This window comes from Aptenodytes patagonicus, chromosome 5, assembly GCF_965638725.1.
Source record: "Aptenodytes patagonicus chromosome 5, bAptPat1.pri.cur, whole genome shotgun sequence".
NCBI classification, from domain to species: domain Eukaryota; kingdom Metazoa; phylum Chordata; class Aves; order Sphenisciformes; family Spheniscidae; genus Aptenodytes; species Aptenodytes patagonicus.
In genome coordinates this window covers 17654728-17670417 of record NC_134953.1, presented here as the reverse complement: position 1 = coordinate 17670417, position 15690 = coordinate 17654728, and positions in this window count along the sequence as shown.

The window sequence follows — 15690 nt, the reverse complement described above, 5'->3', positions numbered from 1 at the left end:
CAGGCACATGGACTTGCCAAGAGCTGCCCACACAAGGCGTTAAATAAAGAGCATTACCTCCAGAGCTGGCGTCTGGCAAGTGCAACCTGGGATGGCAGCGAGCTGGAGCGTGCTGGCATGGGTGGGTGCTTCCCCCGTGCTGGGGAGCAGTGGGGAGCAGCAGGATGGGATGGGGGGGCTTGTCCCCTTCCCCACTGTGCCTGGCTGGGAAGGTCAGAGTCGCCCCACATTTCCTGGGGCGGGTGGTCAGGGTGTCTCCTGGGCTCTTGCATCTCACTCCACGTTGGTCATGCAAACACAGGCTGAGTTGCAGAAAGGACATGGAGCAGCTCAGAGTTGGGAATGACCATCCAGCCACCATGCTCCCCCTGCCCCAAGCCTGCTGGCAGCCCCTCGCTGCCCAGCCCTGCACACTGGCCCTGCAGAGAGTGCTCCTGTGGGACCCCTGCACCCTCCCAAACTCTGCTGAGGACAAAGGGGTCCTGGGTGCACCCACATCCCCTTGCTGCACCCCATGAATTGCTGTGACCCCAGGGTGCTCTCCAAGCATGACCTCTCCCATGTCTCTGCCCTGGATCCTGTGAGGGGGGCTACCCTATTTCCTGGGACTGCCATGGGCACGGCACTCGCATGGCCCAGGACCCTCACAGCAGCTTCCACGAACACCATGGGGTCTGGGGCTCCCAGGCCAGCAGAGCTCTGGGGAGCTGCTGTTTGCAGGGAAACCACAATATTTTGCACTGGTAAGAGGTAAAAGCTGGGCAGTGGGGAGGGCTGCACAGCCAAAACCCTCTAGTGCCAATTTATTTTGTTGCAGATAATTTAGCCCTGTTTTTTCCAGCTCTCCACTCTGTGATGGGCCCACAGCTTGCATGGTTGGTGCTCATGATCACGTGTTGGTGTGCTGGGCTCCAGCCCATGAGAGGAGCTCACCCTTTCTGCATCACTTGGCAAAGCCTCGGGGTGCCTCCGGGGGTGGGTGGGCGCTGGGCTCATGAGGACAGGGACTGGGCCACACTGGGTCCCCCAGCGCCCGGTCCCAGCCCCTCCATCCGCAGCAGCTGGCTTGGGGCTCTCCTGCAGCTCGAGCTGTTTAAGGGACATCAGTCAAAGCAGGGGTCACGGCTCCACAGCATCAGCCGCTTCCCACTCTGTCTCCCTCCCGACTCGGCTGCTCTCGGCAGCAGAACAGAGCGGTAAATATGTGCAGCATTACATATGTATAATGGAGTGTAAATAACCCCAAAAAGTGCATTGTAAATAGACTCCAAGTTTATCCTTTATTAATGAGGCACTGAGTGCCCTGCTGTTTTAGAGCAGCGAGACTTTCATAATATCAAAACCTAAATTACACTTGTGTCTCTCATTCCCAGCAAACGACAGCATCATTTCAGGCCTCTTTGCCACTTGTATTTATTTATTCTGGTATTTATTTATCTCTCCCACCCAGCATGTGGGGCGGCTTGGAAGATGCCCTCTGCCCTCCATGTAGGAGGCAATGGCCCCCCCGGGAGCAGCCCCCCATCCTGGGGTCCTGGCGCGGCTGAGGAGCCAGAGTGTTGCCTTATGGCCAAGGACTGCTCTGTGCTGGTTGGTGAGATGGGACAGACCTGGGAAACATGAGGTCGGGACCCATTTCTGCCAGGGCTTCAGACACCACCAGAGCCAGAAGTCCCCTCTTTCCAAGGACTGGAGGTCACTGGCAAAATCCTATGGTGCCTTTTGGGTGTGTTTGCTCCTGGGGACCCTTGTGAGGCAACGGTGCCAAGGGACATGTCCATCCTCCTTCCATCAGGACCTGGAAGGGTGGGAGTGAGGAAACCCCATGCTCACGGGACACTAACTTCTCATCAGCTTTTTCTTTAGGATATTGGGGCAGGATCTCTGAGGCTGTCAGTCCAAACTGGCCCCCCACCACGGGTCTGGTACTCTTGCAGAAGTAGGATTTGGGCTTCCACTCTGCTTGCCCTGCCCAGGGAGACATTCCCAGCCACTCCACTGCAGGCTTCTTGGGAAGGGTATGGCTGGGTGGCTCCAAGCTGCTTCCCCATGTCCAAAGCAGCTCTCTGGATTCAGGCCTCCAAAAGCACTGGTTCTGCTTGGTGAGGGTAAGGCTGTATCCTCTAGCAATGTCCAAACAGACCTTGAAAGATTGGAGAAGATAGAAAAAAGGGTCCGAGAAATTACTTTGATGCCTGGAAATGCTCCTGATCCTCTTAAGGATTGCAGAAACCAAGATGAAGGTGAGTGCCTTCTCGTGATGTACCCAATGCTAAAGGGTGGGTGAGTTTAAGCATTGAGGTATACACGTGGAGGGCTGGAGCTCACCCCAGCCAAACTGGAATGGGAAAGAAGGCCCTGATTTGAACTCTCCAGATACTTTGAAATGGGTTCCTCAAGAAGTGGTGATGGCCCATCACTGGATATCTCCAGATCCTGCAGGGACGCTCTCCTGGAGGGTGCCTGGCTGAGGGTGAATGGTCACAGCCTGACCAGGAAGCTGATGAAAGCTTGCTGGACACACCCTGGTGTCCCTGTGCCAGCACCGGTGGCTGCTGAGGCAGCAAGTGTCCCCAGGCTGTGGCCAGACAAGCCAAGGAGCATTCACGCCCTGCCAGTGCTCACGGTCCCTATGGCTCCAGCAGGGATGGGCTCCTGGGAGATGGATCCTGCTAATGACGGGGACCCACTAAGCCTCTGAGGCTGAAACCTTACTGCACTGGTTTCACCAGGTGCCCTAGCAGCGAACTGTCCCTGTCACCTCAACAGGGCTGCCTTCACTCCACTCCCAAAATCTCACCTTACTGCAGAGGCTACATCAGGGACCAGTTCTGAGTGGGGTGCAGTTCTTGCATGCTCTGAGCAGGGTGAAAACCCTGCTCCTGCCTCCTTCTGCATGGAGAAAGGGGAGCTGGAGCAGCACCCCTCTGCCCCGCAGAGGTGGGTGCAGGATTGGTCCCTGCCTTTTGTCTTACCAACAGAGGAGAGGCTCTGGAGCTGAGAAGCTCCGTAAGGCATCTTGCCACTCGATGGTACCCAAAGTTGCACCGTGGCCTCATGCCCTGGCCCTGGGGACCCCAAAGCAACTCGCAGTGCTGTGGTGGAGGGCTGAGCCCCCGGCACAACCCCTCCTGGGCCAGGCTGGTACCGTTGTCCCCTTCAGTCCAGGCAGGTTCATGCATGGTTTCCTCGGCTGTACTTCAAGTGCAACAGGCACAAGGGGAGGGTGCTGGATGCCGGGGACACTGCCTGGGGGGAGGTTGGTTTGCAACAGCCCCTGTGTCTGCAGCCTGGGCCTGGGATGCATTTGAGGTGTTTGGATGGTGATTCACCTCCCCCCTCCTGCCGCAGGCCCCAGCTGCTCGGGGCCATTCAAAGCGGGGCAAAGCTGGCAGAGGAGCCAGCGTGGTGTGGAGCTCCATCATCGGTTTCTCCTTGGGAGCAGGGGGACCTGGCTGTGGGGCTGCATGGCGGTGAGGACGTGGTGCATCTGGCGCGGCACGTCATGGGGAGCAGCCCAGGCTGATGGGCAGCTGAGCCCCTGCCAAAGCTCGACGTTAGTGCTCACAGGGGGTCTGAGACTGCAGGATGGGAACCCCCATCTCCCAGTGCCCACACCAGGGCACTCCACGTCCCCCCCTAGTCACAGCCTTGTGTACAAACACGCCTTCAGTAAAAGCATGGAGGGGCAAAAGGGCAGGGGGGCCTCTTCCCTTTGGATACAGGGTTTGCCCTGCACCAGCCCCTCTGCCCTCCCCAGCGGCCCCGGGCAGGGGTTAAAGAGGCCCTGGCTGCACTTTGGGGTTGGCAAAGCTTCAGGCAATGGGCTGGAGCTGCCCTCAGGCGCCCTGGGGGTGGTTCGGGAGGTGAGCATACAAGGGGAGAGGAAAAGGTGGCAAAGGAGTAGGACACGGCAAATGATGGAGCAAGGAGCGGGGACCAGCCCCTCTCCACCACCGGCCCGGCCAGCCCCGGACCCACGGGCACTGCGCACGGTAATAACTGCCAGGACACAAGTGACCCGGAGAGCAAAGGTTGCACCCCCAAAATTAGGAAACGCTCCCAGATGGTGAAACACCCTCTCCAGTTTTGGCATAGAGTGGGGAGGCTCTCGGCACAGTCCCAGGGCATCTTCTGCCTGGGAAGGGTGATTTCAGCCAGGAATGGGCCCTCTTGGCGCCTTCTCTTGTTTTTGCTTTGCATAGTGGTGGCAGGAGTCCCCCAGGGAAGGGGACAAGGACGTGGCGGTGGCAGTGTGCCCCTTCCAGGTGCCACAGCCCCATGCACACCCTCGTGCTGCGGTAAGCCTGGCTCGCTCCTGGCTGAAAGCCATCCCAGTGGGGTCTCCCCGGGGCTGAGCCCGCAGCTCTCATCTCCTTAAAGCGCAGAGCTGTCTCCAGCCGAGCCTGTGGAACACACAGACTGTGGTCAAGCACCTTTTTGCAGGGAAAAACCTAAAATGGGTGATTTTTTACTGTGTTCTGGGTAATGGGCACCCAGCTGAAACCCAGCACTTTGGAGGGGTGGAGAACAGTGATTTGTTTCTTTTAAAAGCCTAAAATATTTCCTTGGCACCAACCAGACCCCCTCAACCTCTTAAAAAAAAGATGATGAACAATTTAAGGGCATATCTGGGGGGAAAAAAAGTGTTTGTTACTCTATAGAAAAAATAATAATTCTGTATTAATGCCAGCAGGTCCATGTCCGGCGCTTCGTGGGAGCACATCTCGGCAGCGGGTGCAGGGTGCCGGGGCTGGTCTGGGTGTGGGTGCCCGGCGTCAGGGTGGCCGAGGCGAGGGTGCCCGGCGGAGGGTGCGCACCAGCAGATGGCACTCCCAGAATTTATTGCTACAGCAAGCTGCCTCTCGGAGAGCAGTCATGTAGGAGATGTCCTATTATATGGGCAGTTGACTTTAATAGTCATTGTGTGCTTAAAGCACAGCAAAACAACAGTGGGAAAAAAAAAAAATCCCCACTCCACTTGGATGGCCCTTTTCCCCCCAGCCCTGCTAGTCTATTTGTACAGTAAATTAAAAATATGAATCACTTCTCTCTACTGCCTCCCCAAACACTCATCCTGTCAGGCTCTGTGTTGTCTTCATTTGTATTACCTTAATTTAATGTTAATTATGTTCTTCATTTACAAAGAACAAGCATTTACACTCCCTGTCTGGGGATTTTCCACGCTCGCGGTCTCCACAGACTGGGAGGCGAAGGGGAGCGGCGGAGTCAGCGGTGCTGGGGAGGGGGCTGTTAGCACGGCCGCGGGAACGGGGGGAGTGGGGATGCCACCCCCTGAACGAACCGGTAATGATGAGCACTATTGCCTTTCGATTTATGAAACCGTTATCGCTGCCTGTGCTTAAATCTCCCTAATAAATCCTTTTTAAAAGGTCCTCGGCCAATGGAGGACAGTGATTTATGGCAGGGAGCTCGGGCAGAGGGAGGGTTTGGTGGCAAGGTTTGCTGCTGGGGGGCTGGGGACCCGGCCGGGGATGTCATTGGGGCTGGGAGCCCGGCCACCACCAGGGTGTGTGAGAAAATTTCCCAGACACCTTTCCCTGACGTCTGCAGACTTGTCGGATGCTGTCGGTGATGGGATGACCCGTAACCACAGCGTGGATGAGGACTGCAAGTCCCTGCTCCGTGCCTCAGTTTCCCCATCAGCAGCTGGAGATAATTACCCCCCTCCCAGCTCTCCCCATCCCAGAAACTCCCAACCTGGGTGACAGCCCCAGGCACTGGCCAGGGAGCCAGACTTTTGGGTGCACTAACAGAAATGACTTGTGTGTGTGTGTGTGTGTGTGTGCATGAGTGTGTGTCCATGTGCACACATTTAAAGGGCCCAGGTCTCTAAAAAAGCCACGCACCTCCCCCCAAACCTGACTCTCCCGTGCACAGAGCCTGTGTCTGGAACAAGGAAGGACAGAAAAGAAGAAAAATAAGAAGAGCAATGAAAGAAAGCGCTGGGAGCCTTCCTGGGACATGGGACACATGTGGCCCTCTTCACAGCCTGCCCCTGCCCGTCCCCCGGGATGGGGGGACATGGGGGTGAAGGCTCTGTGCGCAGCCACATTTTCAAACCTCGTGCCCCCCTTCTGCACTAAGCGCAGGGTTTGAGCGCTGCCCACGGCCGCCTGAGCGCGGCCCACGGCTGCCTGCTCCCTGCCAGCGCCCGGTCCTCTGGCACCGTGTCCAGCCGCAGGCCGGTAATGTCGGGGACTTCTCCCAGGGGACCTGCAGATTGGATTTGGGCAGAGGAAGAAGCATTTTGGTCCCCATTTCTGGACCCCCTGGGCTGCATCAGAGCTCCTGGCGTCACATTTTGCCATGCAAATCAGGGTTGTACCAGGACATCGTGGGAGCTGGGAGTGCAGTGGGTAGAGCTGGCTGAGACACCCACCGCAAAACCCTCCCAAATATCCCAAAACCTGATTTAAAAAAAAAGATTTTTTTTTTTTAATTTAAACAAACAAACAAACAAAAACCCCGTCCTGTTCTGTATGATCACAGAAATCCCAGAAAACCACAGAAAACAGACTCCCCCTTTCCCCGAAAACCCAGGGTGCCACGCGCCCCCCGCTGCCCCCACTCCTCCCAATCACCACCCCCTGTTTCCATGGCAACAGCCAAATATTATGGGGTGAGGACCTGAGCCCCTTGCCGCTGAGCCAGCCCCAGGGCCTAGGGCAGGTGTCCTCACTGGTGGCTTATGGGGGGGGGGAGGGGGCACAGGTTTGACTTCTACCACCCCTCGCAGTGGGTGTGCACCCTCCTGGGACGCCCATGTGCCCAGCTTGCAGTGGGGCACTTGGCCCCCCCCAGCTTGACCCCAACCCACAGCCCACCCCGCGCCCCACTCCTGCCCTTGCCCAGCTACAGGGAAACCCCACTGCGAGGTCACCTTCCCCCCAGCCCGTCCTGCTGCCATGCGGGGCTGAGGCTGCTCACTTCATGACATGAGTGGCTCAAATACACCCCACAGGACAAACCCGCCCCAGACGCAGGGGGGGGCGACCATCTCCGTCGTCCTCTGCCGGCCGTGCCCATCCATGCTTTCCCTTATTAACAATGACCTTTCCACCGCGCTCGCCGCCGATTCCCCAGTCCCAAATATCTTTTAAATGCGTTTCAGGAGCTGATGCGCGCTCCGTTAAAAGGCCACCGCATCACACCCGCGCCGCCCCGCGTCCCCCCGCGCCGCAGCCCCCGCCCCCCCGTCCCCACACAGTGCCACCCGCGCACACGCTCACACTAACATTTTAATTAATGACAACGGCTTTTTTATTTTTTTTTTTCTCCCCTCATAAGCACTTTAATGTGTGTTCGCAGCCCGGCTGATCCCCACAGCCATGGAAATATTAGGTTGACGGATGTGGTCTGTCGCCAGTGCTCCCTCAACGGGTCTGCCTGTCAGCTCGCCGATGATGACATTAACACGGGAAGAAAGTGATGACAAATGCCCGTTATCAGGGAACGAGGCCTGTGACAAATCGCACGGCGCCTCACGAGCAGCCCCATTACGCTGTAATAAAAAAAGATGGATGGCTCAGCGCACCGGGGCCCCGCGCTAATGCGATTTTGCCTGGTCTCTCCGGGTTCTAATTAAGGCAGAAAACGGAGAATGAACAGGAGTCCCCGGTGCCCGGCCCCCACCCGCCCCCTGCCTCAGACACCCCGCGGTGATGGGACGGTGCCCCTCCAGCCACCCCTGTGCCCCAGCCCCTTGGGAGAGGGGATCTGGGGGAGGGGTGCAGAGAGACGAGAGGTGCAGATGTGGGGGGGCTTGCGGTAGAGGTGGGGGGCTGAGGAGGACCCCCCCAGCCTGTGCCTGCCCATCCCACCTCTGCTGGGTGGGCTCAAGGCTCCTCCATCCAGGGCGAAGGGAGGAGGAGGGCGGGGGGGACACGGCCACCGTCAAGCGCGTCACTTGCAGACGAATGTCACCTCCACCATCTGCTGCAGCATGCAAGGCGGGGGGCGGGGAGCACTGCGTGGCGGAGAGGGGCCGGGACAGTATCACCCCAGGAGGAGGCTCGGCCACTGCGGAGTGGGGACTCCGAGACCGGCCACCGGATCCTCAGGGGACAGAGAGGGGGTGGCCATCAGGGGGTTGAACAGTGCATGAGGGGTCCCTGGGATGCTCATGGGAATCAGCGACTTGCTTTGGGATGGGGTTGGGGGAAGGCAGCTGGGGGGGGTGAGGGGGGTGGGTCAGACTGCCCCTGGGGGACACGGCCATCCGTACTCGCTGAGCACACCGATGGCTGTGCCCTTGGTGGCAAGGAGACGACCACAGCTGCCAGTGAGGGTGGGAGAGGGCCACCTCCAGCACCCACTGGGGAAGTGGGGCTGTGACACACACATACACACACACACACCCCCCCCAGCGTGGGGCGCACAGCAAGGATGAGCACCCCACAGCCCCAGAATGGGGTGCCGGGGCTGCGCATGCAGGCGCTTCTCCTGATGGACCCCACACCTCCGCACTGCCACCCACCCGCTGCAGCCGGGTGTCCCCACACCCACCCAGCTGCCTGCATGCCCCTCGCCCCCTCCCAGCACCCTGGCAAGGCAGTACGTCCAGTCTCCCTCCCCACCTCTGCCCACCCCACATTCTCAGCCCCCTTGGGAGTTTTCACTGGGGTGGAGGAGAAGGAGATGTGCAAGCGGCAACTTGTTCCCCATCCTCTCCCCAGAGACCTGAAGAGCATCCACAGATGTGGTCAGACTTATGGGGTGTCTCAGTGGGCTGGAGATATCCCCACCAGCGCCTTCAGTCCAGGCCCCAGGAGAGTATCAGTTGCATTGCCATCAGGCTCCCTCTATGTGGCTGGATCCAGCCCTGCTGGCACCTCGCAGACATGGTGAGAAGCCACACTGGTGGGGTTTTTCCATCTTCTCCGCGTGCAGGGAAGGTCTGTGCAGCCCCCAGCCCTTGCCAGACCTGATGTGGGTGATGCCAAGGGGATGCCACCCACCCACACACTCTGCACCCCGCAGGACAGCATGGCGCAGCTGCCTCCTGCTGGGGGTTACGGCTGGATCCAGCCTGTGTTATTTACCTTGTGCCAGGCAGTCTGTAGGCTCAGACCCTCAATTTCTTTTGCTTTGCTGCGTGCATCCCCACAACTCCAGGCAGGACACAGCAAGGCAAGGGGAGCGGGTGGCACAGGGACCTGCCAGGGGACATGACTGTCCTTGAGCGATGGAGAAGGAGGCTCAGATGAAGGCTGCTCCCCGCCTGGGCACCGCATTGTGCTGTTCTAACCTTGCTTTTGAAAGTACTTTTTCTTTTCAGTGCAGAGCTGGATTTCTTCCAGAGGGATCCGTGAACGATCCCTGTCATGTCTTGGGGGATTTATTGGTCATTTCAGGGAGTTTTTTAAAGCTCCCACTTATTTACGGCTCCCCATGCCCCTTCCACGCTGTCCTGGCCTTAAAAGGGTGTTTGACAAACTTGAAACATTGCTGGAGCAAAACTGATCCCAAAGAGCAACCAGTGGGAGCATCCCAGCTCTGCAGCAAAAGCTGCTAATCTGGAGCTGGAGTCGTCTATCTGTACTCATCAACTTTTACACTCCAGATCTAATTTTAGGCCTGTTCAGAGTGAGAGCTGAGCAACACCCTCCAACAGCTTCTTCTGAACACTCCTACGTTCACCAACAACATTGGTGTTGGAACACCAACAGCTTCTTCTGAATGAAGCTCAGCCTCTGATGCTGTCTTGCAGCATAGATTTAACCGCTCTCCTGAAGCCAGCGGCCAAAAGAAGTGCAGAGGCGACGGAAATTATTTCAAACAAATCACCTTTGCTGTGAGCTGGCTGGGAATGCACCAAGCTCCTGCTTCTGCAGCAGGTTCAGACCAGAGGACGTGCTTCACCAGCTGGGCTGAGCTTTGTATGCTGCACCCATACCTGTCAATGGCCAACACTCTAGGGTGGTGCAAGCCCCAAGCTGGTACTGCCTGAACCCAGCTTAGCCCTAAGAAGGATCCTAAAAAAAAAATAAAAATCGCCCCCATAATGTTGCAAAATGACCTGCAATGGAGTCGTGTGAAGGACTTGACAAACTTGTTGGGGAGGGGCTGCTTGCAAGGATGCGAGCTTTTACTGCAGCCTTGCAAAGTTAATACTCCTTGGTTGAGAAACGGGGAGCAGAAATGTGTGTTATCAGTTGGAAAGCACAAGTGTCACTCTGGACACCAGCAGACCCCTCAGTTTGCAAACAGCAGCAGGAAGCCTGGTGGGACCGTGACAGACCCATTGCATCTGCGGGATGGACAGGCAGCGCCAGGAGAGGCTAGCAGAGCCCTGCGTGTCCGGCCACGGGGGTGGCAGCCAGCACACCCCAGCCCTTGGCAATACAGCCCACTGAAGAAGAGCCCTTCCCACTGCAGGCAGGCAGGCAGATATTGCTTACCTCTGGGAAAGTCCTAACGTCCTACACAGGTATGGTTTGCTACCTTCTCATCCTTCCCCAGCAAAGAGCAAAGGCAGGGTGCTAGCACAGCTGCATCACATACGCAGCATCAACCTGGAATTTGGGCAAGACCAGTGGTGTTTAACTCCAGTCAACAGCAGTACAAACATTTGCCAAAAACCTGGCCCCAGTCCTGTCTCAGAAATGATTTTGAGGGAGAGGTTTGTGCAGACATCTCGTGGGGATGCAGTTTTCACCCCAGGGACTGTCTCTTAGCCTTAGGACCCTGCTCTGCCCCTGGGATCACGTGTGCCACCCTGTGGGTAAGCCCCCAGCCAAACCAGCACACGCTGTGTGGAAAATACATTGTAGAGAGAGCTCCTCCTGGCAAAAGAAAGCCAAATTAGGAGAATCAGGAGACTGGGCAAGCAGGGAGCTCGTGCAGTGCAGCCAAGGGGTGGGAGCACTCCAAGCAACAGGACCATGGTCGGGTTTGTTCCCAGTTTCCCCTCTACTGCCTGGGCAAAACTGGGCTCCTGCCGGGGCAGGGAAACCCCAGCCCGGGGCACACCAATGACATTTAGCCATGGCAATGCTGCTCCTGGGAGGCCCTTGGGTCCTGCCCAAGCAGAGGACAACGAGGGAATCACTGTGTTGTGCAAACGCTCCCACAGAGCTTCAGGAGTCAGAAACCTTGTTATTCTTGTGCTCTGGTCATTTTTTTTTAAACGTTCTGCCTTATCACCAGACAGTGGGGAGCTCTCGGTCTGCAGCCAAGAGCAGGGCAGGTGTTTTTTATGGCATGTCCAAGGGCTCTCCCCAACCCACTCAGACCACCTAGACTGGCAGGTCAGGCTGCCATCGTCCCAGGACGGGGAGCAGCTGCTTGGTGGGTACCGAACATCAAGGTTTACAGCTGTGCTGAGGTCCCACCTCACCAGTTGCTGCAGGCAGGGATTGGGGTGGCAGCTGATATAGCTGTCCCCAAAGCTCAGCTCCCATAGTCTGGCCATGTTGCTGGGCTAGTTATCCAGTCCAGCTGGGAAAACAAACAGGGCTTATTGCCGAAACACATGGAGAGTATGCTGTGATGGGGCTGTGACACAGTGCCCATGTGCACTGGGGTGGGGGGTCTGGGACCTGGAGGGACATGTGTCCCACGGGGGGGGGGGGAGGAGGAGTGTAAACACCACACCCACCCACACACCCACCCACACACCCAATGCCCCCCAGGAGATTTCTGCACCCCAGGGCTCATGGATCAAGCAGGAGGTGGGAGCAAAAGACCAAGGGGGATGCTTCAGGCCACCGACCGTGGCATCGCACTCTGCTGTACCTGGTCCAGGTCCTCCTGGTCCCTCATCCCAGCAAGTCCTGGGCAGGGGCTGGGCTCAGATACCTGGTGCCCTCCCTGGCTTTGCTGTTAATGTTCATGAAGCCATCAGTTCGTGGGTGCCTCAGTTTCCCTCCAACAAGGAGCCACCCCTCCAGGCTTGATGCCACTGACCCAGGACCCCATTGTGGGTAAACAGGAGGAAAGCACGGTCAGGGAGAGCCCTCAGGAGAGGGGACAGGGACAAGGTGGAGGGGGACAGGCTGGGAGCTATGTCTGCTCCAGCCCGGGCTGCCCCTGGCTCTGGGTAGCTGTGCCATTGCAACCAGAGCTTTGGCAGCTCCCCCTCCACCCCCCCCACGCCCTGCATCCCCCCTCCCTGGCCCCCTACCAGCCACTTCACTTTCGCTGTAGCTCTACTGACCTGCCATTAGTTATAATGCCTGAGCCAAAGTAGGAGGTCAGCGCAGGCTGGCCCAGACATAAATCAGCTCCCTATGGGCAAGGAGACTGGGGGATGGCAGTGACAGGCACCCGCCACATGCTGCAGGACCCCCCCATCGGCTCTGGGATGCTGCCCAGGGATGGAGACCTTACCCCTGCCTCACGTCCAGCCAGGCTCCCTGGGGACCATGCTGTCCCCCCAGGGTCCTCAGGGTGATGGGAAGCACTGTGCCACCCACCCCAGCTGGTTACAGGGGGGACAAGGGACACAGCAGGGTCCAGCCAGGGAGAAGTTGTATGGACCCCTCAAAATGAAACAGGGAGGCTGAGCCCCTAAAAGCCTAGAGGGGGGATGGAGGACCAGCTCAGGAGGTACCCGCAGCAGAGCTGGGCACCCATAGGGGTGACGTGTCTGGAGCCGGGTCAGAGGGGTGGCACCACAGGGCTGAGGGGGACAGTCTGCAGGCTGGGAGCACCTCCCGCTGCCCTGCTGGGGGGCAGTCTGGGTATCCTCCCAACATGGGGCTGGCTGAGCTGCCCGCCCAAAGGACCCCAGCACAGGCCCGGGCTGCCTGCAGCCTGCCCATTGCTGCCGATACCCAGTCCTCCAGCTCCCTCTGCTGCCTGCGAGAATGGCGGCTGCCCGAGCCCACCGCATCGGGGCTGGACCGGCCGGGAGCAGCTTCTCAGCCGCCCAGGGTCCCCAGTAAGGTCCTCACCCACGGGCGATAGGGCGGCTGCACCAGCATCCCCCCACCACCCCGGTCTGCTGCCCCGGAGAAGGCATGTGGGCAGGGGATGTTCCCGGCACGTTGTGGGGGACATGGGGCACCCGGCCCCGAGCAGCCCCCGTTGCGGTTGGGGAGCCCAGTGGGTGGCTGCAGACCCTGGAGACCCCAAGGAGGGACAGACTGTGGTGAGAGCTCAGCCTCAGTACTAGACACCAGAGACTCCACGCAGGGACTGCAGCTCTGAAGTCCAGGCGTTTGTAAACTGTTCCTTTCAGCTTAGGTGATTTTTTTTTCTCTGGGTAGACACGTGTGTCCACGCACACATGCTGTGATTGTCAGGAGCTGCAGAGCAGCCAGTCTATTTCTTTTTAAAACTTGACATAAGCAGGTAAATTATCCCCAAGTAACACATTTACCACGAGAGGGGAAACGTTGGCACTGCGGCCACTGCTGGAGCAGGAGCGCCTGCCTCCCATTCCCCGCGGTGACGGGGAGCCTGAGTTATGGCCCTGTTGGAGAGACAGCGGGTTTGTAAATGCCTCTGTTTGTGCTGTTTTCCAGCCCGACCAGAGCCCATTGATCACCAGGGCAGGAATAAAGCCAGCAAAGAGAAGCAGGAGTGGGAAAGGCAGAGGCATGCGGCCGGAGCCGTGCACGGGGCTGGTGCATCCTTGTGGGACGCACAGCCATGCCATGCCAGGAGCCGGGTGCATGCAAGGATGCTCGGATCTGGCCTCCCCTGGCACCTCTTGTGTCCTTGCCCTGCTGGGAGATCCCCGGTCCGAGGACACAGCCTGCATCTTTTACCCCTCGAACAAGCTGGTTTGCTTGGACCTGGACAGCAAATGCAAAAGGGTTTAAGTCAAGGACCCCATGACACTACAGGGTGAAGGTCCCTGTGCCAGGGTGGTACAAGCAGGGAGCCTTATGGCACATATATTCGGTGTGAAACAAGGCTGGTTTGGGGGTGAGGACTGAACCTTTATTTGGCCACGTCTCACAGCCACTAAGTGCTATCAAGGCTCCTCGGGAACTGGGATGCTGTTTGCACCCAATGAAAACCAGACTCTGCCCAAAGAGCAAACAGCCTCAGGAAACGCAAGAAGGAGGGAAACTAAGGCACAGAGCGGCAGTGTAGCAAGTGGAGACGTCCTGGGTTTGATCCAGGGCCTCAGTATTGGACGCTTTTACAACCTCGAGCACTTGCTGTTAGCACAGCCAGTGTTGAGACTTATCTGGGCAACATATAAACTGCTTTGAGTGAATTTTCCCCCCCGAGACAGGCAAAGGAAGGGCAATTTGCCCAGTGTCTGAGATGAACCTGAGCAGTCTGGGGACACACATCCCCCACACTGCAGCAGCTTTGCAGCAGCATCCCAGCCGCTCGCACATGCAGTGAGCATGAAGGAGGTATCTCAGCACCATGGGACAGGGCAGACATGGGAGTCATGTTGGACCGCCCCCCCCAGGAGGGAGACACACGACATGGCTACATCAGGCACAGGCGCTGCCCTGTAAGAGCTGGTGTGCTTTAGGCACGTGGTTGCTGCCCCCACCGTGAAGCCGCCCACCCTCTCCCTGAGCCCCACACAGAGCCAGGCTGCTTCATGCAAAGGTCAGGGATGGTCAAGGGGCTGTGTCAGATCGGGGCACTCAGCTCATGAGATCTTACCTGCAAGTCACAGGCAGGTTGTTTCCCATAGCGCAGGTAGGGAAACTGAGGCGGGGGGGGGCTGCTGGGACTCGGGGAGCAGGGGAAGGTGGCAGTGGGCCTGTCCTGGCTGCACCATCCCTGCTAAGCCATAGGGAAAGTCACTTGTCTACTAAGCATGAGGCCCTGTGCAGACCACCCCCATGGGATATCATGGTCAGCACTGCCCCCCGCCCAGCTGGGGGGATGATCCTGGGGTGCCCAAGAGGGCACCGGCGCCAGGCTTTGCTCCTCCAAGCACAGGCTCATGCTGGCCACCAGCCCCTGCCGTGGCCTCCACCACGGGACATGGCACAGCATCCTGCCACATATCCACGCCACCTTCTCGTCAGGGCAGCCCTGCCATCACCCGGGTGGATCTTCCTCCAGCCAGAGACCACTGGTGCTGGAAACAGAGACTGTGATGCTGAGCATTGACACCGGGACATGGTGCATCCCCCACTGCATCTCTCGCTCCTGCTGCCCACCAGCTGCCCAGGCAGGGCTGTTGCTCTGCATCCCCCGGCCCTGGGGATGCCCTGCAGGGAGCTCTGCCCCCCTGCCAGACCCCCCCCACCTGCATCCCAGCAGCCCTTCCCTCGTGCTCCACGTCACGCCGACGTCGCTCCGGCCATCAATAGCGCTTGGTTAATTAATTTGATGGGAACAGCAGGGACCGCACTTTGCATTTAGTGAACTTCTGAGAACTTCCAACCTCATCTTCATAATTGGCCTCATAAATTTAAGGAAAGAGAGAAATCAGCAAAGCCAGAGGAGCGCAGGAGGCAGGAGAGGCCCCACACGCGGGAGGGCGGGCAGGCGCGTGAGAAGTGACTCTATTTGGTGTCCTTATTTAATTTTATTGCACAGATCCATCTTCGCCCACCCCCTCCCTGCCTAGCCCTCTCTCTCCCGCTCTCCCTGCTGGGTTCACCTAATCATGATAAATTCATATTCATTTCCCTGCCTGCTCCGGCGGGGGGAGCAGCTCCCTTACGTTCGCCCGGCTGTGCTGCCATTAGCAAATATTTACTCATGAATACAAAGTGTCAGTGTTAGAAGCCAAAC